We start from the raw sequence: 23,868 nt of genomic DNA, 5'->3' as shown, positions 1-23,868 counted from the left end.
ACCAGGATGGAGGACAAATGTATACCAAGATGGGGCCAGGATGAGGGAACTATATACCAAGATAAGGGACATATATACTAGGATGGACCCAGGATAGAGGACATATATACTAGGATGGGCCCAGGATGGGGGAGATTAGTACATTATGGGGGAGAGGGGGCAACTCATATGTCTTTATAGGATTTAGAACACTACAAGGGTCCATACATCTGACTAATATGCGGGGGCAGATGGGGCGGGGGGGGCAGGTCCAAATTTTGCATCGGGACCAAGCTCTAGTTACGCCACTGCTTGTGTGGTGTGTTATTATATGCATTATAGATTATAAAACAGAGTATAGCTTACACAGTAGACTTGTCATGTTCCTCGTTTATCTATAGCCTTGATTTCCATTGTGGAACACGACAATCAGCATGTACCCATCCTAAATTGTCTGATAGCGGGGATACAGGGAAAATAGGGTTTATCCAAATGCACAGGAAAAAGAGAAAATTTTAGGTTTTGTGACTTTTTAATTAATTTAAATGTTCATACATTCAATGTATAAAATACGCTACAAAGATCACACAGAATCCAAATCTCCCAGTTTTCTAATACTGACCTCTATGATAATCAGGACATGCTGGGACTTGGAGTTCAACAGCAGGAAGATTAATACAGAAAACTGAATCCTAATCAGTCTATAGTGGGAATATTTGGGATCTATAGATATGGCAAAACTAAGTTCGTTGTATAGGACTGAAGGTAAACATAATGCAACTTCATAAGTTAGAGTTATCACTGTGCATTCTTCTGGACATGATGAACACTTTCAGCTCTGCTACACTTGCATCCTTCGTTTTCTAACTGCATAGAAGTAGCTTTCTCTTTTTCACTGCAGGTTGTGTCCACTTATAGTTTGAGCCCTTTTATAGGAATAACCTTCCCAAAGATGGGACACCCCAGGGGGGCAGAAGCTTCTCCTACTGATGTAAAACACTCCTACTCCTTTTGAAACCCCTCAGCCTGCAGCCTGCAGCCCCTGGACTTGTGCCTACCTTATAGCAGGAGTGTCCAGCAGACTTAGTAATCAGCAGGCATTTCCAGGAGTTATCTGGGGGAGAAAAAAGTTGACAGGAGGAGTCTGGAAGTTAGTGCCTGCTAAACTTGGTCTGATTTTGAAAAAAAATTCTTTCCTTCACCCTCACTTACAATACACTACAGCCCTGCTGCTTCTCCTGCTGCTGCCTCAACTGCCTGCAAAGGACCTGACCTAGTATATACCATAAAGGGGGATTTCGCATTGGAAAGGTGGAAGGCTGGGAAACATCTGGAGGCTGCTGAAGAAGATATCCTAAAGAAGACAGCTATTCTCCTCATAGAAACAAGACTCCGCAAAGAAACCCAACTAAATCTAAGTTTTCTGCCAGGTGTATGGGACATAGATATTCACATTCTGCACTGAACTTTTAAAGGTAAAAAAACTATTTTGTATTAACTCCATATATAATTAATGTGATTTTTTTTCTTTGCTTGTAAGTGGGGGGGGGGATATATCTTTGTTTTATCAAAATGATATATATATGGCAACAAGAAAATGAATGAAACTACAGGTTTATTATTTGGCAAAATTCAATGTAATGCCAAGTGTTAGACTAGGACCATAAAGGCAGCACAAGTCAGTAAAAGTTGCCACTTGTCAGAGACTTCAATTTGTCACTTAGGAAAAAAAAGAAGTCTCAAACGCCCTTGTAACCATTGTAATAAATCCTATCATGCCAGAGGTTTTGCAGTAATCGCCAGGTGACTCTTGTTTTCCATAGTGAAATATTAAATGAACTTATAGTCGACAATATTTTATAGTGTTACACTAGCCGTATGTGTGATTTGTTATTTTACATAGGACTGCAGGTAAACATACTGCATTATATTAAGATACAGAAAAAATATATCTTTGTACTGTTAGCCGGCAGATAGAAAAATATTAACATTTGAGAGTCCTCAGTGGTTGATACCTTCAGATTTTGTGCCTGGTGAAGAGACCTGAGTAGTCTCAAAACCTTGCTATGTGTTGCCATCTTTTCCGTTAGTCATTTAAAGGTATCAACCACTGAGGACTCTCAATTTTTAATATTTATGCATTGTATTAAGGGATACATGTATCCGAATGCCCAAAGGATACAGTAACAAAGTATGAAATGACACATTCAGCTCTGCTACATCTATACATGGTAAATCCATTTACTGGTGGTACTGTATGTTAAATGTCCTCAGAGTACGCTCAGCCAAAATGTAGAAGTGATGGACCACATCCCTCTGCCGGCTCCTTTATTAACGACAACCTTTCCTGGCTCTCAAGGAGACACTTTACAAAGAAGAAAGTTTAAACTTCAGATTATAATGTTTTTTTATTTGCACTGTATATAACTAATACCTACAGTAATTAACAATTTTCATCTAGTTTTAGTAATCGCAGTTGTAGCTTATTGCCCATAATATATATATATATATATATATATACATAAAGCAACACTTCATGCTGTATACAGATTAGCACTACACCTACCAGATGGATCACTTCAACGAACATTAGTTCCCCAAGGAATAATGATCCAGGGATCCCTTATAACCAATTCTACAAGCTCTTCAAGTGAGTTTAACTAGAAAACCATAGTAAAAAAAATAACAAGAAATGATGTCTACAGATGTAGCAGAGCTGAATTTATACAGTTTGAGGCTGATTAATACTCTATGATTAATCTCTAAGATAAGACTGCGGAGTATGTTATGTTGACGGCAGTCCTATGCGAGACAGTAATATCATTCATGACCAAAGGTGTCTAATCAGAAACTCAATTCTGTCACACGACAGTATAAAAAATCGGTCAGAGTTGCATACAGAAAAGCGGGACGTTTTTTTTTCTCACTTGTCATCCGTATACAATCTGTTTTTTGACAGCAGCTATTAATCTTTTACAGTTTCATATGTTACAGAATTGCAAATCATCCATAATAATCGGATGCTATATTGTGACTCCGTATCTCCGTATAGCATCTGATTTTTTTCTCGCACCCATAGACTTCAATGGGTGAGTCTCATCTGATTTTTGGAGGAAAGTCTTGCATGCTGTGGTTTTTTTCACATACAGATGCAGACAGTGAAATAAATTGTTCATCTGCATTGCCCCAGTGAATAACATTGGGGTTAGGGTAATCCATTTTTTTTAATGCACAGTACTAGAAATGAAAATATGATCATGTGACCTTAGCCTAAAGCTGACAATTTCAGCTCTGCCATGTCATTATGGTACTTCTACCAGTATAAAAAGATTACATAGAGCCACTGTTCTGGAAGAATTTAAAAGAAACAAATGTAAAGTTTTGCTAAAATTGAGATCCCTATATTCTGTACATAAACTACATAGAAGGAGAGAGGGAAAAAGCGAGAGGAGATATCACCACACACTACATCATTAATGACAGAAAGTAGTGGTTTATGGTGGAAAGGCAGAGTTTGACTATTGGCTGGCCTGAACATAAATCTCTATTCAAGGTGGAGGGAGGAGAGGGTATGTACAGGAAAGCTGGTAACATACTTAGAACTGCTCTTCTGTCAAACTTTCCACTTTCTTTCCTTAAACCAGTATATTAAGGTTTCCTGTATTACCAGCATTCCAGCGGAGGCTGAATAAGTTCAGCACTGACTGTTCAAAGTGGGCATTTCATATGGAAAATCAGGGAGTTGGGTTATTTTAAGATGATATGGAAATAGGGACTGAAAAAAAGGAAAATAAATATTGAGGAATTGCTGAAGTAAAGAATAAACATTTGTCATGAGATTAGTGATGCTAGACAGGTAAGGACTGTGCAGAAAGGAACACATGGTACTCAGACCAAGGTATACACACTTTACTTGTGTATTTGTACAGTTATCATTGCTTCTGTCATTGATTTAAAGCTCTAGATTGGAAAGAGGATGTGCGAAAATAATGGAGGAAGTGTAAGTGGCTCTAGACTGAGATTGAGATAGATATTGATCAATATTAGATAGATAGACTGATAGATGACAGATATTAGATAGATACTAGATCGCTCGATAGATAGATGGATATTAGATACTAGATAGATAGACTGATAGATGATAGATATTAGATAGATAGATAGATAGATAGATAGATAGATAGATAGATATTTTAAAGGGAACCTGTCACCAGGAAAATTCCGTCCCATCTGTGGGCACCATGTTATAGAGCAGAGGGAACTGAGTAGATTGATATATAGTTTTGTGAGAAAAGATTCAGTATAATCTATGGTTTAATGAATATAATCCTTTGCTCGTTCTGGGACTTTCAGTCCAGTGGGTGGTCCTATTAGTGACTGACAGCCATCTTTGTGTGCACATTTATACAAAGAACACTGTCAGTCGCTGGGACTTAAAGTCCCAGAACGAGCAGAAGTTTATTTGATTAAATCATAGGTAATACAGGATCTTTTCTCACAAAACTATATCAGTCTGCTCACCTACCCCGGTCCTATAACAAGGTGCCCATAGATTGGACTTCCCTTTCATGGTGACATGTTCCCTTTAATATCTAGTAAAACTTTATCTTCTATTGTTTCTAGTTTGAAATTGCCACCCTCTTACACTTCAACATTGTGCTCATGTGCTCCCCCTACAGGAAATTACAAGGCACACTCAGCAGATAAAAGAAAACTTGTTAGAACTGCCAGAAGTGGGAAATCTTCTTCTCACCTTAAAAATGGCACATATATTTTTTCCATATTAAAAAAAAGAAATTTGAGACAACGATGAATGGATTTTATCATGTTTAGTTGTGATGGTGAGACATAGACACCAAGGATATTTTGTGTATGATTTCCAAGTGCAATGATGGCAAAATTAGACCACAGAAAATATTTGTAGTAAGTGGCTCATGCGTGACGTGTGTCTTCATAGATTGTGAATTTGTGCTACAATACTTAGGTACGGAAACACAAGCAGATCTCTACGTGAAGCATAAAAAATCATCATGATTAATTATTGTCAGTATTTGCTCTATAACAAGGTAATGAGATCAGTTTTATAAGGTTCACGATCAATGTATACGATAATATATCACATTGACTAAACGTAAAAACTGCTATTTTCTGCTTCCATCGCCTTTACATGTTCAGCAGTTACTGATTACGACTCCTCAGTATATACCATTTTCTATACCATCATTGGAAACTAAAGTTAAAATAAGCATTCAAAAAGTTCTCATGTGCCCATTAAGTGCAGCACTTCCCCATTTTTTTTTGTTCCTATTACGTTTTCCTATGCTAAGATTTTTTTTTTTGCTACCACAAGATGACGCCAGGCTGACTCCCTCGTTCTCCTCCCCCGTCCTCCTCCCTTCCAAACAAGCCAGTCTCTGTGTCTCCAATGTCCAACTTCTCACCAGTAACAAAAGCTGTGTTCATCTCGCCTGTAGGACCACATAGTGTGCCAGCACTCGGCTACTGAGGGCCCATACATGCCAAGAAAAGTAAAGCTTGTTTAAATGTGAGAAAGGGCGAGGGAGAGACAAGGACAGGGAAAATCAGAGGCAGAAATGTGACCGTTATAAGGGGGAGGGAATGGGTTCATTGGAGCAACGGAAACCTTACAAGTTTACTTTTGAGTAATCACTGACTGCTTATGAGAGACAGAACAGCCCGTCTGTGTATGAGCCGAGTGTATGACTCCTTCTCAATGGCTTTACAGTACTAGGAAGTTTTTTTCCACCCCATGAATGCATTTATTTGATGATGAATCCATGTCACATACACGTCAATATAAACGTTACAGATTCAGTTATTTTATTTGATTTTTTTCTGGGTGTTTTCTAAATAACGGCTTTGGGCACCCTTAGAGTACACTTCAATCATCCAAATTCAATGCCCCTACTGCGCAAAAATACATTAACTTCATAGAATTTTGCAACGTGTAATTATTCTTTATCCCTAAAAAAATCATTGCAAATTCTCTTCTGCATCAGTTCCCATGATGGCAAATCAAAATTAAAATGTGATTTTTATAGATTAATGCACATTTCAAAAATTGTCTTCACTGGATTTTTAACGCTGCGTTCCCACAATGAGCACTTAGTGAGTTTTTAATGTTTCAGAGTTTCTTAACAATTTCAGCATGAATCAGGTAAATTAGGTTACTTGCGTTTTTTTTCGTTGCGTTTTTTGTGCGGTTTTACATGCGTTTTTAGCCTGTTTTATTTGCAGTTTTTGTCTCATTGAAATGTCATGTTTTAAATAAAGGTGCGTTTTTTTTATACTTCCTGGTATGTGGCTTTGATAAAACTTTATTGATACAGTCATGTGTGAATTACATGTGACCTTAGTGCGTTTAAGTAGCGGAAACACTCTAAAAACTCATATGCGTTTTTTACCTGAAGATCTTCTGCCTTTAATGCAAGTCTACTGGGAAAATCTGCACATGAAACTCAGTGTATTCGCAAAAAGAAATTGACATGATGCAGATTTTAAAAACGCACCCTATTTCAGTTTACGACGTGTAAAAAAAAATAAAGCATAGCGGGAACCAGATTTCTATAAATCCCATCCGCTTTGCTGGACCTGTAAGACGCTGCATCTTTTGCTCAGTGAAAATATGTAGCATCAAAAACGCATCGTGGGAACTTAATCTAAGATGAAAGAAATTCGATTTAGTGACTCTTGAACTGATAAAATGCGTTTATGTTCTTAAATCCTAACTAGTAATAATACAGTTCAATATTAACTTACCTATTAAAATGCTCATACAAAAACATTACGTTTAGCGGTAACCACCTTAAATATTAAATGTAATAGATTTTCATTTTATTTATTGATTTATTTGCTTTCATTTGATCTTTATGATATTGCTTACATGGTCGTAGATTTTTTTTCAATCTTTTCGGCCCGCTTCTTTAGTCAGCAACAAGTCTTATTCATTGGTAATATTCAACCTGTCGGATTACTTTTTTTAAGCTTGTATAGGTTAAGATGCCGCGCAGCATTATTTGTGAATGCTGAACCTGATTAATCTCTTTTAGGGTGCAGCCAGACGGTCATATAAATCGGACCGCAATGTACAGACTGGCCGTCAGCTCTCCCGACCGGATCAGTAGAGCTGCATAGAAATATATGAAGCTGACACAGGTTGGGAGAGCCACCGGCCAGCTGTGCACTATGTTCCGACCTAAGTCCAATTTATACTTCCGTCAGATTGCCCCCTTACCATATCTATCTGACCTGTTAGTGGACCATTCCCACCTATAACATGATGGAGCACCTTGAAAGCTACATTCATGTATAGTATTCATCTGGTCATAGGATTTTATTGTCTTTTTGGCTGTCAGATGTTTTCTGGTAGTCAGAAGAAGACGTTGCCTATACACAATGGTCTCATGTATCATGCTCTAATGTGCTTGGTTTGTCAAGTATTTGCCCTGCGTGATCTACTTTGTGGTTAATAAATAACTTTCATAGGATTGATAGTGTGATGGGACACATCCTCATTGGAAAGGAGAATGGTAACACCCAGCTTTTAAATAATTCAAAAATTTCTAGGAAGAATAACAGAGGAACGGCACATTTATAGAAAAAGAAGCATCCAGAATTATTCTTTTAGATAATATATGTATTTACTGATGCTGACAGGTCTTCTCAAATTCAATTTTAAAGGGATTCTGAAATTTGTCTTTTTGGATTGCCTTTTTGTTACATAGCGATGGTTTAAGAGAGAAAAATGGCAAAACTTGGAAAACAGTCATTCAAGTAAAATACATGTAAAATACAATAAAAATATAAGATCTTTGTAAGATGTGATAAGCAATAAGCAGCGGAATAATATCACAAACTACACGTTGTTTCATGTGTTCTAGGTGATTTAGACACTTTTAATATTCCCCCCAACCCTCGTTGACAGATTAAATGTGTCTAGAAATGGGAATTTGTGTATAATGTCATAAATTCACTAAACATTCATATTCTTTGGCTCAGAATCACTTTCTATATGTACTTGAAGGGGTTTTCCATTTTCAGAAAAGTGGACTTTAAATTCTGTAAAATACCTAATCTCCCCCAGTCCAGTGCTGGTTTCCTGCCGCTACTCGGGTTTGGTGTTTGGCTACAGTAGTGACATCATGTCAACAGCGAGGATCACCTCTGTAGTCAATCACTGAGCTCTGCATCTCATGCAGTCTGCCTCAGCACAGACACTTAGTGATTGGCTGCAGTGATGATGCTGAGTGTCGATGTGATGTCACCACCTCAGCCAAAACAGCGAGACCCGAGCAGAGACGGGGAGCCAGTGCTGGACTGAGGTAGGGTGAGTACAGTCTTTGTTTATTATTTTAAGAATTTTAGAGCATTTGGAGTCCACTTTCTTGGAATCAGAAATCTCATTTAACAATGACGTTGTATATTTGTCAAACCTGTCAATGAGTTGCACTATAACTTCCATCATTACCTTCTTCATCCTTCTTTCTTTCTTCCTTCCTTCCTTCCTTTCTTCCTTCTTTCTTTCCTTCCTTCCTTTCTCTCTTCCTCCCTTCCTACCAGTCTGCAGTTTACTATTGGCCTTTGTACTATTTTTTTATATATTAATTGGTAATATTGAGCTGTATACAAATGTGGTACAGTTCTGATTTGCGTCAGCCATGTAACTACACATGCTAGACTGAAATGTTAAATAATAAATAGGACAAGAGCTTGTATCTGCAATTTTTTTCATTTTTCACAGCCATTCCTTTCCCCTAATTTAATTATTTGAAGCTAAACATAAGCTTACAACATACCAGCCTTTAAACCAGAACAGGGTTCCAGCAGAGATATCACAATATCTACATCATGTCTGTATGTTAGTTTTATTCACTCTGTAGCAATGTATATTCTTACATCACCGCACACTACATGACATTGCCTAGACTGTTATAATGTCTTATTCCAGAAAAATTCACATTTTAGTTATATGCAAATGAGCTGTTAAGATCTATGCACCAGACACTGATTGATCTGCATGAGAATTTTATTTTAAATAAAAGGGGGAATTACCAGTGTGAACTAAGTAATGACTGACAGTCTGCTCTTAATATCACACACAGCTCTGTAGGTAGATCTGAGCAAGCACAGTACAGCAGAACGAACACAGTAATGCGTCATTCACAAATCTGTATTTGGTCAGTATTTATAATTGAAAGATTGACACCTGTTCTGTGTTTTGGAGACACTCCAAATACCAATACTGATCAAATACAGATCAAAAATGCTGAGGTGTGAATAAAGCCTAAAGCAAAAGAGAACTTTTTCTCATTACAAAGATTTGCAGCAGCACTTGTCCTCTCATAGTGCTTTAGAGCTGGGCCTGATTATAACCAACACAGTACAGCGGAGGTGAACCTTGTCTCATTACAAACACAACAAGCACACTTGTAGTTGTCCTCTCACAGTGTTGTCAGCTCTGCTATACTACCCTTCCCCCACACTGGCTGCCTATGAGATGGAAGCTGAAGCAGGACAACTGCAAATATTTTTTTAGTGACATAAAGTTTACATCTGCTGTAATGTTAGCTCTGCTGTACTGTTAGCTCTGTTATACTGTGTTAGCTCTGCTGTCTTGCTAGCTCTGCTGTACTATCATTTTATTCAACTTTCTATGATCTATTGACAAATTCCCTTTAAAACAGAAGGGAACAGCATTATTAGTAGAAGGCTGGGGGGGTATTACATTAAATGATGTATATATTTACAGAAATATAATTTAGAAATGTACTTAATATATATAGTAACTTTGCATATAGGCTTGATTAATACTATCTGTTTTGTATTTCCATGGTCAAAGACTACAAACAAGTCCTGTGTATTATTACCTTGCGGCCTTGTCTTTTTTCCCTTCTATTTTCTTTTTATTTCTTTAAGATAGCAAAAATAGAGGACAGAGCAAGTGAAGTATGACTCAAGATTCAAGCAGGATCATAATATGCACAGGTTGTAGCTTGTAACCATGGAGACAAATAGTTCTGCATAAAAGCTGTGGACACCAAGCAGGATAATACTTTTAAACAAATCTTTGTTGATTTTTATTTAATTTTTAATGCACTGAAGCAAGAAACACAACTTGTTACAAAGATTGGCGTACCATTTAAACCTTCTGATATCCATTGCACACAATAATTAATATGAGTAATAAATCAATTCCCTAATAAATAAAAAAATTTAAAAATAAATTGGTCTAGCACAGTTTTGCTGTTATTTAATCGATGTAAATACTTTTATGACCAAAAATTACAAAAATATTCTTGGAGTGATACTTTTATTGGCTCACCAGAAAATATATATTTGCAAGGTTTCAGAGCACAGAGGCTCCTTCTTCAGGTAGGTTTACATATGAATTAATAAGACAAGAGCACAACATTTAACAGATAATACAGCAGAGCATTTGTTCATGAGGTGGAAGGAGTGTTGCCTCCTAAAGATAAGCCCAGTAAATCTAATTAGGGTTTTTGAAATGGAGAGGTGGTGGGAATGTTCCCTTAGTTATTTGGAGTTCGTCTGGTGGAGGTGTGAATTGTGTCCATGTAGTGAGTCATAAATCCAGGTGTTAAATTGAGTCCTATTATTAATGCTTGACAATGACTTTTGACATTGACCTGTTATGTAATGTATCTCCCCTTCAGTAACTACTGACTTAAAAACTTATTAGCCTGTCATTGCCCCATAGTAAAGCTTTGTTATGGAATTCAATTGCCAATGTCACCAACCACTGGCTAGTATCTGGAGCAATGGTTTCTAGATTTGCTCACTCCATTCCCCTGACATTGTTGTTTGTAGTTTCGTCTTTACACTGCTTGCGCCTGCACTGTGCTGACCGGACAGTGTCAGCTGACTGAGGGTAGTGCCATAAAACTACACAAAAGCAGCACAATACATAATGTACTCAAAGGTTGAGAACAATAGCAGCAATTCCAAGCAGGCAATTCCCAAAATCACTTTACATTAATCCATGTCAACCTATTTAGGTCCTATATTTTCTTGCAGTGTAGTTGTAGATACTTGATGAAGGGGAATACATTAGTAGCTATGAGGTAAGAGAGGAAGGTCATCTCTATGACATCTATTAAAATACTGACTTACATTACAACTTTATTATCTTGTGAGAAATGAGAACGACCATCAATTACGACCATTATATGACCTAAATCATCATTCATTGTAAGGTGGCTCCATGTATCCATTGAGACACTTTGATCTCCCGCCAACTACAAGGCTCCATAATGTTTTATGCATTTTTATCAATATTAGTTCAGCTCATGTCCATGAGTACATTTCCTCTAACTAGGATCATTAGATACGAAAAATGAATTCCTTCCTATTTCAGAGTAAATACATAGGATAACAAGGACAAGTATGATTACTCTCCCGAATATTCCAATCTAGAAGACTGAGTGTCCTGTATGTTTTACTCTGGCAGCATGTCTAAACTAAAATGGATTCATTTATAGTGAAGGCTCTGTATTTACGCTTAGTCTCAAATTAATGCAGGAAGGGAAGTGTTGGAATGTCAGTATTGCAATGGAAAGACCAATGTCTGAATGAATAGAGACAGTTTGTGTAAAAGGGAAAACGGACCAGCTTTACCAAAAAGAACATTTTCAGATTAACCCTTTATTACACCGTCTTCATTCCTTCTGTCAGTTTCAAAATAAAATATTCAAGACCAGTCTTTATGAGGTGAGGCCAGATCTGTGACAAGCTTATAAGGACCAGTTTAGTTACAATGATGTCAGTAATTCTGGGTACCATAGAGATTATGTGCAGAAAAAGATCATTTCTTGATATGTGGGAGTCATCTCATTCTCCATTTATGAAAACTATTCTTGGAGGAAATTAGGACATGTCTCTTTTGGGTGGTACCTAAAGTGTCAATTAACCTTTGCTTTAAGGACTAAGCATTATTGAACCATAGTCTTAGATGTCAGCATGTTTTCTTGAACCTTTATGGTGTGCAATTTATTCAGGGTTGTTAAAGCACCACTCCAGGGTTTTTTTTCATTTCAGCACTGGAGTGATACCACTAATCTAAGCTCCCTGCCCCTAGTATTATACTTACCAGCCGCCATCATCAGCTCTTCCCGGTACCGCTCTGGTCCTGATCTGCCATCTTGTGACCGCAACTTCTGACTGACTAGAAGTCAGAGGTAACAGTCACAAGCTCTCAGGGTAAGTCAATGAGAACCTCTTTCTGGCCTCATTCTGCCCCTCATAGACTTACATTGAATTGTTACTTCCAGCTCGCTCAACAAACACTGGAGCGATCAGGCAGGTCACGACTTACAGAAGACCAACCGGAGCACCGCCAATAGAAGAAGACGACGGCTGGTAAATATGATACTAGGTGCTGAGAACGTACATTAGTATCGCCACTCCAGTGGTAAAATTAAAAAAAAAAACACTGTAATGGTCCTTTAAATGAGGTTTATCACCAAAAGAATATAATAAATTCAGGCAGTGACATAAAAATTTGGGGATCTCATTTTTGTAAACTTCGGTCTAGTTTCATTAGGAAGGCGTAACTGAAAGTTACTGTCTAGTCTACAGAATAGACAGTTATGCTGCCCAACCCCCCCAGATTGTTCCCAAGGAGTGGGTCACACACTGGTGGCTCAAAAATATTTTTTCACCTGTGGTTTAACTTCCTGTTTCAGAACAGAGTGGGCAGAAGGACACTGGTTAGTGATGTCACTACCTGCTTTAATCACCAGCCTGTGCTAATGTCTATTTACAGGCATCAACACAGTGGGTGCAAATATGCTTCCCCCATATTGGCACAAGGGGTAGTGGTGGTTTGAAAGCCACTGCACATCTGTCTCTATGAACAACACAATGAAGCTTTTTGAAGGCATGTAATAGGAAAGGTTCACTTCTTTCACTTAAAGACTTGGACCCCTATTAAACACATATTTTAAAGTCTATACATAGAAACAAAGTTTCAGCCTGTATTAGAATCTAGAGAGGAAAAGACAATTCTTCTGATCATCATTTGAAACTTTCTACAAGTTTGGCTTTTAGACTTCTTATCACTTTAGCAGGGCTCCATTATGTCATAGTTTTACGTCTGAGTATTGTTCAAAGTTATTTATTTCTTTAAGAAGAAATATTGATGGAACAGATCTATTCTTCAGAACTTTCTTCTTGAGCAAGAATTACTCAAGAGCAAGAATTAATAATAACTTTATAATACCTGATCATTATCCTCAGGGGATCTAATGGATTTGATCCTACATTATAAAATGAAGATTCACTTGTAAGTGTACAACACAAACTTTTAGTCTTGTCTCAATTCTTCTATCTTATTTTTCATGTTATTTTATTGTATCCCATCATTCAAATCAACAAGTATAGGAATAATATATTTATAGCATGTTAGCCAGTATAGAGAAAAAAATAAGAATTTTTTATTTCCTCAATAATTTATTTCTATACATATTACAGTGCAAAGCGAAGCTAAATTATGTTTTCATTTGTATTATTTGTAAAGAAATGTATTAATATAGATGCACAACCTTAGGCCCCTGCGGCCCCAATTCGCGATCTATAATATGTCTCCGACCTGTCACGTGCCATTTGTAATACTGGTGTGCTTTGTCCTCTTCAGGTGACATGATTGAGTACATCAGCTACCGCTTCATCCCATATAGTAACTTTCTTGCCATTGCAATTGTACACTCCCATTTTTCCCTAAATAATTGTTCTCTAGCATCACACGGGCTCTCTTTCTAGTGTTCTCATACACTATGCTTGCAGGATTTTTTATCTGTAGGTATAGTCTATGCAGCTAAAGGAGTTATCTCATTAGGATAACTCCTGTCTACAGTGGTGGCCAAAAGTATTGGCACCCCTGCAATTCTGTCAGATAATACTCAGTTTCTTCCTGAAAATGATTGCAATCACAAATTATTTGGTATTATTATCTTCATTTAATTTGTCTTCAATGAAAAAACACAAAAAGAATTGTCCTAAAGCCAAATTGGATATAATTCCACACCAAACCTAAAAAAGGGGGTGGACAAAAGTATTGGCACTGTTTGAAAAATCATGTGATGCTTCTCTAATTCGTGTAATTAACAGCACCTGTAACTTACCTGTGGCACCTTACAGGTGTTGGCAATAACTAAATCACACTTGCAGCCAGTTAACATGCATTAAAGTTGACTCAACCTCTGTCCTGTATCCTTGTGTGTACCACATTGAGCATGGAGAAAAGAAAGAAGACCAAAGAACTGTCTGAGGACTTGAGAAACCAAATTGTGAGGAAGCATGAGCAATCTCAAGGCTACGAGTCCATCTCCAAAGACCTGAATGTTCCTGTGTCTTCAGTGCGCAGTGTCATCAAGAAGTTTAAAGCCCATGGCACTGTGGCTAACCTCCTTAGATGTGGACGGAAAAGAAAAATTGACGAGAGATTTCAACGCAAGATTGTGCGGATGGTGGATAAAGAACCTAAACTAACATCCAAACAAGTTCAAGCTGCCCTGCAGTCCGAGGGTACAACAGTGTCAACCCGTACTATCCGTCGGCATCTGAATGAAAAGGGACTGTATGGTAGGATACCCAGGAAGACCCCACTTCTTACCCCGAGACGTAAAATAGCCAGGCTGGAGTTTGCCAAAACTTACCTGAGAAAGCCTAAAACGTTTTGGAAGAATTTTCTCTGGTCAGATGAGACAAAAGTAGAGCTTTTTGGGAAAAAGCATCAACACAGAGTGTACAGGAAAAAAAAAGAGGCATTCAAAGAAAAGAACACGGTCCCTACAGTCAAACATGGTAGAGGTTCCCTGATGTTTTGGGGTTGCTTTGCTGCCTCTGGCACTGGACTGCTTGACCGTGTGCATGGCTTTTTTAAAGTCTGAAGACTACCAACAAATTTTGCAGCATAATGTAGGGCCCAGTGTGAGAAAGCTGGGTCTCCCTCAGAGGTCATGGGTCTTCCAGCAAGACAATGACCCAAAACACACTTCCAAAAGCACTATAAAATGGTTTGAGAGAAAGCACTGGAGACTTCTAAGGTGGCCAGCAATGAGTCCAGACCTGAGGTTGTCATTACTTTTGTTTGGCCCATTTTTGGAGTTTTGTGTGAAATGATCAATGATTTGATTTTTGCTTCATTCTCTTTTGTGTTTTTTCCTTGCAAGCAAATTAAATAAAGATAATAATACCAAAGAATTTGTGATTGCAATCATTTTCAGGAAGAAACTGAGTACTATCTGACAGAATTGCAGGGGTGCCACTGTATATGACTTATTAGGGCCATCATGGTGGGAATTTACAGATGCATAAATTATATGGTTGTCATGTATTCTTACATTACTAGCTGTAGTAGGAATGAATGGCCAGATGTGGCTTTCAAAGCCAATAGAAGAAGACCATTGAGGAATAAGAGACATGTCTGGTATTAGTTTAGATGTATGATCGTAAAAGAGTATTTCCTAACTTTGGAATACAAAAGAAACCTCTAGATGATAAATATTTGGTTCTCTATACCACTCTATAGATTTGCAGAGTAGTTTAAACATTTGATGTACTAGCCCATAGACTGACATTTTGTTACATACATCAGGTCTTCTCAAACGTTTTCTACTAAAGCCTCACCAAAGTTGATGCCTGGATTTCACTATCTGGTCAAAAGTCATGCCAGAATTAAAAATATTGTTCAATTTATTTTGTTTCTTGCATAAAATCTTTTTCCATTCACGTGTCATGCTGACTTCTTACATTATCACTTTGTTTTGTCGTCAGTTGTGTATGATACATTTTCCAAATAACAGATGGTTACAGCTAAACCTTGACTACTTCTTCCTCTCAGTGAGCTGAGGTGTATTGGCTTTATTTGTTCTTATTAGCAAGGATAACCTTAGTTCAATGTGATAATAAATAAATATTTTCAGAAAAATATATCAATCAACATCATCTCACTGGAGCACACAAATTGACATTTTTATGTTCCCCAAGACTGAAGGACTGCTCGGTTTAATGGCTGCTGTTCCTGCTCTCCTGACATTTTTGGGTACTATACTTGCATTCCCCATGAAATGAAAATTCTTAAACATCTTTTCTTATAACTCTACATTGTGATTTTCTTCAGTTATTCCTTCTCGAAATGTATGAATAAATTGGCAACTGAATGTTACCATTCCCCTTGTCAAAGTGGTGTGTCCTTCCACAGAAAGCACTGATAGGATGTTAAGTGTAAGAGTGCATAGGAAAACACCCCAACTGGTAACACCCAGTTCATGAATTTGTATGAGGAATAACAGAGAAATAGCACAATACAGAGGCTTTAGAAAACATGTTTCAGAGTTATTATATTATGAATAATACTACTATTTACTACAACACATTACGATTGGTGGCAGCGTTAAGAGGTTTTCCCGGAGTAAAACATTGATAGAGATATGTAGTGAGTGATAGAGCTGTCACAGTCTCACTCACTACATAGTGAGTGTGCTGCAATCCCTCCCATGCACATTGATAGGCTGCTCTCCATTGTATGTGTGCAGTGTGTGTGCTGAGCTGGATGTCAATCAATGTGCCAGGCAGTGATTACAGCGCACTCAGTGGGTAGTTAGTACTGACTGCAAAGCCCCCGTCTCGCATAGCGAGATCGCTGCTGAGTCACGGTTTTGGTGACGCAACAGCGACCTCACCAGCGATGTCGCTGTGTGTGACACTTTGCAGCGATCAGGCCCCTGCTGTGAGGTCGCTGATTGCTGCAAAATGTCCTGGACCATTTTTTGGTCTTTGCCCTCCCGCTGGTCAGCACACATCGCTGTGTGTGACCAGCGGGACCAGCAATCAGGCTGGTAACCATGATAAACAGCGGGTTACTAGGGGCACACGCGCACTTAGTAACCTGCTGTTTATCATGGTTACCACTCTGCTACGGTGAGCGGTAACCTCTCGCTCACCGTAGCAGAGTGGTAACCATGATAAACAGTGGGTTACTAGGTGTGCGTGTGCCCCTAGCAACCCGCTGTTTATCATGGTTACCAGCCTGCTCCTGCTTCAGCAGGCTGGTAACCAGGAGCAGGACATCGTGGAAAGATTCTTTCCACGATGTCGCTGCTCCCCTGATCGTTGGTGAGCCTGCCTGTTTGACAGCTCACCAGCGATCACATAGCGACGCAGCAACGATCCCTGACAGGTCGTATCGTTGTCGGGATCGCTGTAGCGTCGCTAAGTGTGACGGGGCCTTAAATGCTCCCTGCATCTCCCCCATGACCATAAGTGAGTGGCTGCTGGAAAAATGCAACTTATTTTCCTTCCTTTTCCATGTTTTAAAAGCTATTTCTTTACCTTACAGTAAGATCCAATTTTCTTGGGTTAAATCTTTTTAATTCTGCATAATAGGCATAAATTGCAAATTGCGTCGATAATATTCCTAAAATGAAGATGAGCTTGATACGACTCCATAAACCTGAGAGATTCGATTTTGTTTGCTATTTTGTATCATACTGGCATGGTGTCTTCACCTGTGATTGTGTATAAAATGTCTGAAGCGCCTCTTACAATGTACCGTATTATGGCATGCCAGGGTGAAAAGGACATTTTCATAATTGCATCCAATAATCTGAGATATTACTAAACATCTGTACATATCTGTATACAGCCATTAGTTTTGATGGAATGTCATGTTGTTTGTGCAGCTCATATTATGTTATGTATACTAGTATAGACTTTCAAAGGCTTTGCTAAGCCTTCTGGGGGTCGGGGGTGTATAATGATTAATTAATTAATTAGTTGAAACATGACAATTTTTACATGACTGTAACTAAATATCTTCATGACTCTACAAACTGCACATCCTAAAATGTGATATGCCTATAGCATTTTCACCTCCTTAACAATTCTTACTGCTGCATCCACCAAGAACACTACTTACATTTTTTATTCTGATGAAACAACACTAATTACAGCTATTAATCTAGGATAGCATGTGACCAGCAACACTTTTATCTGGGAGTGCTTGCTGTTTTACAAATATTCTGTACTGATACAATGAAAAATGTCATCTATTGCCCTTCACAAGTGTTCAGAAGCTGTGCTCATGTGATCACCACAGGAACCGGGTGCTGATTGCTTTCAACTGTAATGGCTGAGATCAGTGAGACCTGTGATTGCAGTCATTAGACCCGTTATATCACACATGTCAAACTCTGGCCCGTGGGCCAAATCTGGCCCCCAGAATGGTTACATTTGGCCCGCGACACCATAACCACCACCTTATATGGGCTCATAATACTGTATGGAGGACTATGTGGGACCCATTATACTGTATGGAGGACTATGTGGGCCATTATACTGTATGGAGGACTATGTGGGGCCCTTTATACTGTATGGAGGACTATGTGGAGCCCATTATTCTGTATGGAGGACTATGTGGGGCCCATTGTACTGTATGGAGGATTATGTGAGGTCCATTATTCTCTATGGAGGACTATGTGGGGCTCATTATACTGTATGGAGGACTATGTGGGGCCATTATACTGTACGGAGGACTATGTGGGGCCCATTATACTGTATGGAGGGCTATGTGGAGCCCATTATTCTGTATGGAGGACTAGGTGGGGCCCATTATACTGAATGGAGGACTATGTGGAGCCCATTATTCTGTATGGAGGATTATGTGGGGCCCATTATACTGTATGGAGGACTATGTGGGGCCCTTTAATCTGTATGGAGGACTATGTGGGGTCCATTATACTGTATGGAGGACTATGTGGGCCATTATACTGTATGGAGGACTATGTGGGGCCCTTTATTCTGTATGGAGGACTGGGTGGGCCCATTATATTGTATGGAGGACTATGTAGGGTCCATTATACTGTATGGAGGACTATTTGGGGCCCATTATACTGTATGGAGGACTATATGGGTCATTATACTGTATGGAGGACTATGTGGGGGGCCCTTTATTCTGTATGGAGGACTACGTGGGGCCCATTGTACTGTAAGGAGGACTATGTGGGGCCCATTATACTGTATGGAGGACTATGTGGAGCCCATTATTCTGTATGGAGGACTATGTGGGGCCCATTATACTGTATGGAGGACTATGTGGAGCCCATTATTCTGTATGGAGGACTATGTGGGGTCCATTATACTGTATGGAGGACTATGTGGGCCATTATACTGTATGGAGGACTATGTGGGGCCCTTTATTCTCTATGGAGGACTGTGTGGGCCCATTATATTGTATGGAGGACTATGTGGGGTCCATTATTCTGTATGGAGGATTATGTTTAGCCTTTATTTTGTATGGAAGACTATGTGGAGCCCATTATTCTGTATGGAGGACTATGTGGGGCCCATTATTCTGTATGGAGAACTATGTGGGCCCATTATTCTGTATGGAGGACTATGTGGGGCCATTATACTGTACACTGGTTGGCCCATGACTTTGTCCAAGTTTTTCATGCTGGCCCTCTGTGTGTTTGAGTTTGACACCCCTGCGTTAGATGCATAAGTCAATAGAGACCATTTTTCACCCCATCACAATCCACCCTTGAAACATGCCTGGGTGCCATGGGTTTTCATAGTAGCATAGAGGTTTAATGAAGGCTCCAAAGTCATCCTGCTAATAGTCCCTGCCTTGGCTAAACAGGCTTTATACACTGTAATACATAAATTTATTACATCAGTGATTGTTCCTTACTTGGATTAAAAATAAATAAGATGTTAAAAAAACAAAAAAAAAGAATCAAATATTTTTCGATCAAAAATGCCTTATGTAAAAAATATGAAGAAATAAAAATAAGTACATATAAAAGTCTACTGTAACAATCCATTTTCTCATAAAGAAAATAGTTGATTAAAATGCATCAATAACTTCCACAAAATGGTACCACTGAAAGGAAACTCACAAGATATGGCTTTCTGAATTCTCCCATTCAAGAGCTGTCATGTTTGTATTACTTATCTAATTCTTCCAGTGTGACACTATAGAAATTTAAGCCATTTTTTCACCTCAGCTGCCCTTTTTTTTATTTATATAATGCCAATAATGACACAGTGCTTTACAGACAACATCATCATCCCCATTGGGGCTCACAATCTAATTTCCCTATCAGTATGTCTTTGGAGCATGTGAGGAAACCAGAGACCCCAAAGGAAACCTAAACAAACCCAGGGAGAACATACAAACTCCTTGCAGATTATGTCCTTCCTGGGATTTGAACCCCAGACCAGTCAGAACTGCAAAGCATCATTGCTAATCATCACTGATCCACAACGCTGCCCTGTTTTTTTCTATTGGAAGTTATACAATTTGTTCTTATTCTTACTGTAGAATTGATTATATATTAGAATAAAATTGTATTTCCTTACTGCGTTACTACCTATAAAATCCATTTTCTTTTCACATGTTCTTCTGCTTCTTACTTTAACCCCTTAATGCCAGGGACATACATAGAAATCATGGGGCCCCATAGCAGAAGTTCTATTTGCCCCCCCCCCCCCCTCAAAAAAAATCAAATAATTGTCGGGGTCATAGAAGAGCATATCTCATAACTTTCCAGCCTTTACATACTAATTTTCCTCCTGCTCAAGTCCTAGATTCCTCTTTCATTGCCCCATAAAAAGTATGATGCCAACAAAAGTGCCCACCCCCTAAACACAGTATGATACCCCCATGGTGAATTCCTCCACATGCACAATATAATGACCCTACTGTACCCTACCTCAGCTTCCAAGGCAAAGTATGGTGACCCCAACACAGTATGATCCCCCAACTGTGACCCCCACACAGCCCTCCATGCAGTATAATGGGCCTACATATAGTATAGTGGCCCGCATTAGCCCTCCAAACAGTAAGATGGCCCCCACAAACCTTCACACTGTATAATTGCTTGCACACACTATAATAGCCCCACATAACCCTCCAAATATTATAATGGCCCCACATAGCCTTCCATATAGTATAATGCACCCCTCATGGTCCTCCATGCAATAAAATGCACCCCCCATGGTCCTCCACGCAATATTATGCACCCCTCCATGGTCCTCCATGCAATATTATGCACCCCCCATGGTCCTCCACACAATATAATGCACCCCCATGGTCCTCCATACAGTATAATGCACCCCCATGGACCTCCATACAATATAATGCACCCCATGGTCCTCCATGTAATATAATGCACCCTCATGGTCCTCCAGACAATATAATGCGGCCCCCATAGTCCTCCATACAGTATAATGCACCCCCATGGTCCTCTATACAGTATAATGTGGCCCCCATAGGGCTTAGTGCGGCCCCCATAGGGCTTAGTGTGGTCCCATATGGCTCAGTGTGGCCGCCATAGGGCAGCCCCCATAGGGTATAGTGCGGACCCCATAGGGCATAGTGCAACTACAGTCCTCCAGTAATATGGGCACCACATTTAAATAAATACACAATTACCGGTCCTCGTTCCCCCGCTGCTTCGGTCTCTGCAGTGCGTCTTATCAGCTCCACTGCCTGACCCAGCACGGTGCGATGAAGTGACGTCATTGCGCCGCTGCGTCAGACGCAGAGGGTGAATGGTGGGAGGGGGAGTGTCACATGACGCCCGCTCCTCCATCATTGCCTTCAACTGTATCGGCATCTGCTGATACAGTTGAATGCGGGTTGGGGGCGGTGCTGGCTCTGTGGGGGCTCGATGTGGGAGGGGGCACTGACATCGGGTCCCCCTGGCTCACGGGCCCCATAGCAGTCACGTGGCCTGCCGCCATTGGCGGTACACCACTGCTTAATGCTAAATTATTTACATGTTACTGCTGTAACTGCTAGGGACAGGCATTCTCACCAAGCCCAGCAGCTTAACCCCTCATATTCTGCTGTCAATAGTTCCCTCTGTCAGCCCTGGATGGCAACTGAATGTCTGACAATGAGCTGTCATTATGACATTCTCTAGAACCAATCAGATTCTGCTGGTAACTAGAGATGAGCAGACCCGAATTTTATAGTTTGGGGTTCGAACTCTGAACACGGACCTCCGAACACAGACTTCTCCCGATAGTCCGTTTTAATGTTCACAGTTCCAGGGGAAGCTGAGAGAGAGAGAATATTCTCCAAGGTTTGGGTTCCCATACATTTCAATGGGGTTCGGGTTCATGTTCAAGTTCAGGTAAAGTTCTGGCACCCGAACCGAACTTTGGACCAAAGGTTCTGTCAGGTACCAGAACCCCAACTTCCACAGGTCCACTCATCTTTACTGGGGACAGATCTGATAGATAACCTGTCAATTAAACAGTGACAGGATAGTGTAATACACTGCACTACATAAGAAATACAGTGCATTGCCTCATATGATCTCATGTTCACATCCCTCTGGGGGACTAATAAGTATTGAATAAAAATATTCAATTTTTTTAAAAAAACAAAGAAAAACTGACTCCCAGCTTTCCCAGAAAAAAAAATGTAAACTGGAAAAAAATAAACATATCTTTAAGACATCACATATGTAGGATTACAATTGAAATAGCACATACTTTAACATCATATTATTATTATTGCTGCATGGCGAAAGCTAGTAAAAGAATCAGAAAAAAACACTGCTTTTTTTATTTCTCACAATAATAAAATAGTGATCGAAAATTACATGTATCCAAAAATGGTACAATTTTAAGCTACAGTTTATTATGCAAAAAGAAAAACATATCCCTCAGACAACACTGTAAACATAAAAGAAATAAAAGTTGTGGCTCTCAGAACGTTATAAAAGAAAAACAACTAATTTTCATTAAAAAGTGATTTTATTGGGCAATAGTTACAAAAAACTTATATGAATTGGATATCACAGTTATGATATCGACCAGTGCTATAAAGTCATATCATTATTTAAACCATACAGTGAATAACATAAGAAAAAAAAAGAACAATAAACGCTGGTTTTTGCTCATCCAGGCTCACAGACAAAATAAAATAAAAAAGGATCAAAAAGTTGGATGCACACAAAAAATGGCACCAATAAAAAACACAGCTTATCCTGCAAAAAAATAACCTCTTATTCAACTGTGTTTATGGAAAAATTTTAAAAAATATAGGTCTCAGAATCGGATGAACTCCACATGTGATTTTTTTTTGTAAAAGTAGTAAAACACAACCTACATTATATAAATTGGGTATTGTCATTATCTTATTGACCTTAAAAATTGAGTTAACATGTCCGTTAAACTCAATAGTGAACAGTGATTTTTATGAAAACAATCCAGAATTATTGATTTTTTTGAACATTCTATCTCCCAAAAAGTGTAATAATAAGTTATCAAAAAGTCATATATAGCAGAAGATGGAACAAATACATCTATTCATGCAAAAAAAAAATCCCTATAAAGGTCCTTGGAGGGCAAATTCTAAAACCTATGGCTTTCAGAATATGGTAAACACAAAAGCAAATTATTTTTTTCAAATGGACTCTAAAGTGTAATGTATCTCCTTATGGATAGTTACATGCTTGACATGCCAGTGTAAGGAGACTTATAGGCCATGCAATGCTCCATGGGAAATTAGTGTATTTATAGTACAAAAGTCATGTTCACCTAAGATGTTGTAGTCCCACCTATAATAAAGTCACATTAGACCACTGGCAAGAGTAACAAATAAATAAGGAAAGGAAGAGGGGTAATAAAATGTGAATAAAATATAGCCTTTATTAAAAATTAGGGTATTAAACTAATTAATAATGCAGGTTATATTTTAATCAGATCCTGTTACCCCTTTCCCTATTTGTTAATACAAAAGCCATAAAACATAAATAAAAGTACATAAATTAGATATCACCATAATCAGGATGACCACAGAATAATGTTAACACTTTATTTGTGCAGCATGTG

General features: G+C 38.8%; 1 protein-coding gene across 1 annotated transcript in view; it reads left to right on the top strand.

The window, feature by feature from the left end:
- Positions 1–1,004: 1,004 nt before the first annotated feature.
- The window catches only part of ACAN (aggrecan), a 104,084-nt gene continuing 81,220 nt past the window's right edge, over positions 1,005–23,868 (top strand). Inside the window, exon 1 of the mRNA XM_073653271.1 lies at positions 1,005–1,454. The gene's annotated coding sequence lies outside the window, so the exon portion shown is untranslated. The remainder of the gene's footprint in view (positions 1,455–23,868) is intronic.

Source organism: Phyllobates terribilis, unplaced genomic scaffold (genome assembly GCF_046119375.1).
Source record: "Phyllobates terribilis strain yellow unplaced genomic scaffold, ASM4611937v1 Scaffold_11__3_contigs__length_659146591, whole genome shotgun sequence".
Classification (NCBI taxonomy): Eukaryota; Metazoa; Chordata; class Amphibia; order Anura; family Dendrobatidae; genus Phyllobates; species Phyllobates terribilis.
This window is presented reverse-complemented; position numbering and strand designations above follow the sequence as displayed.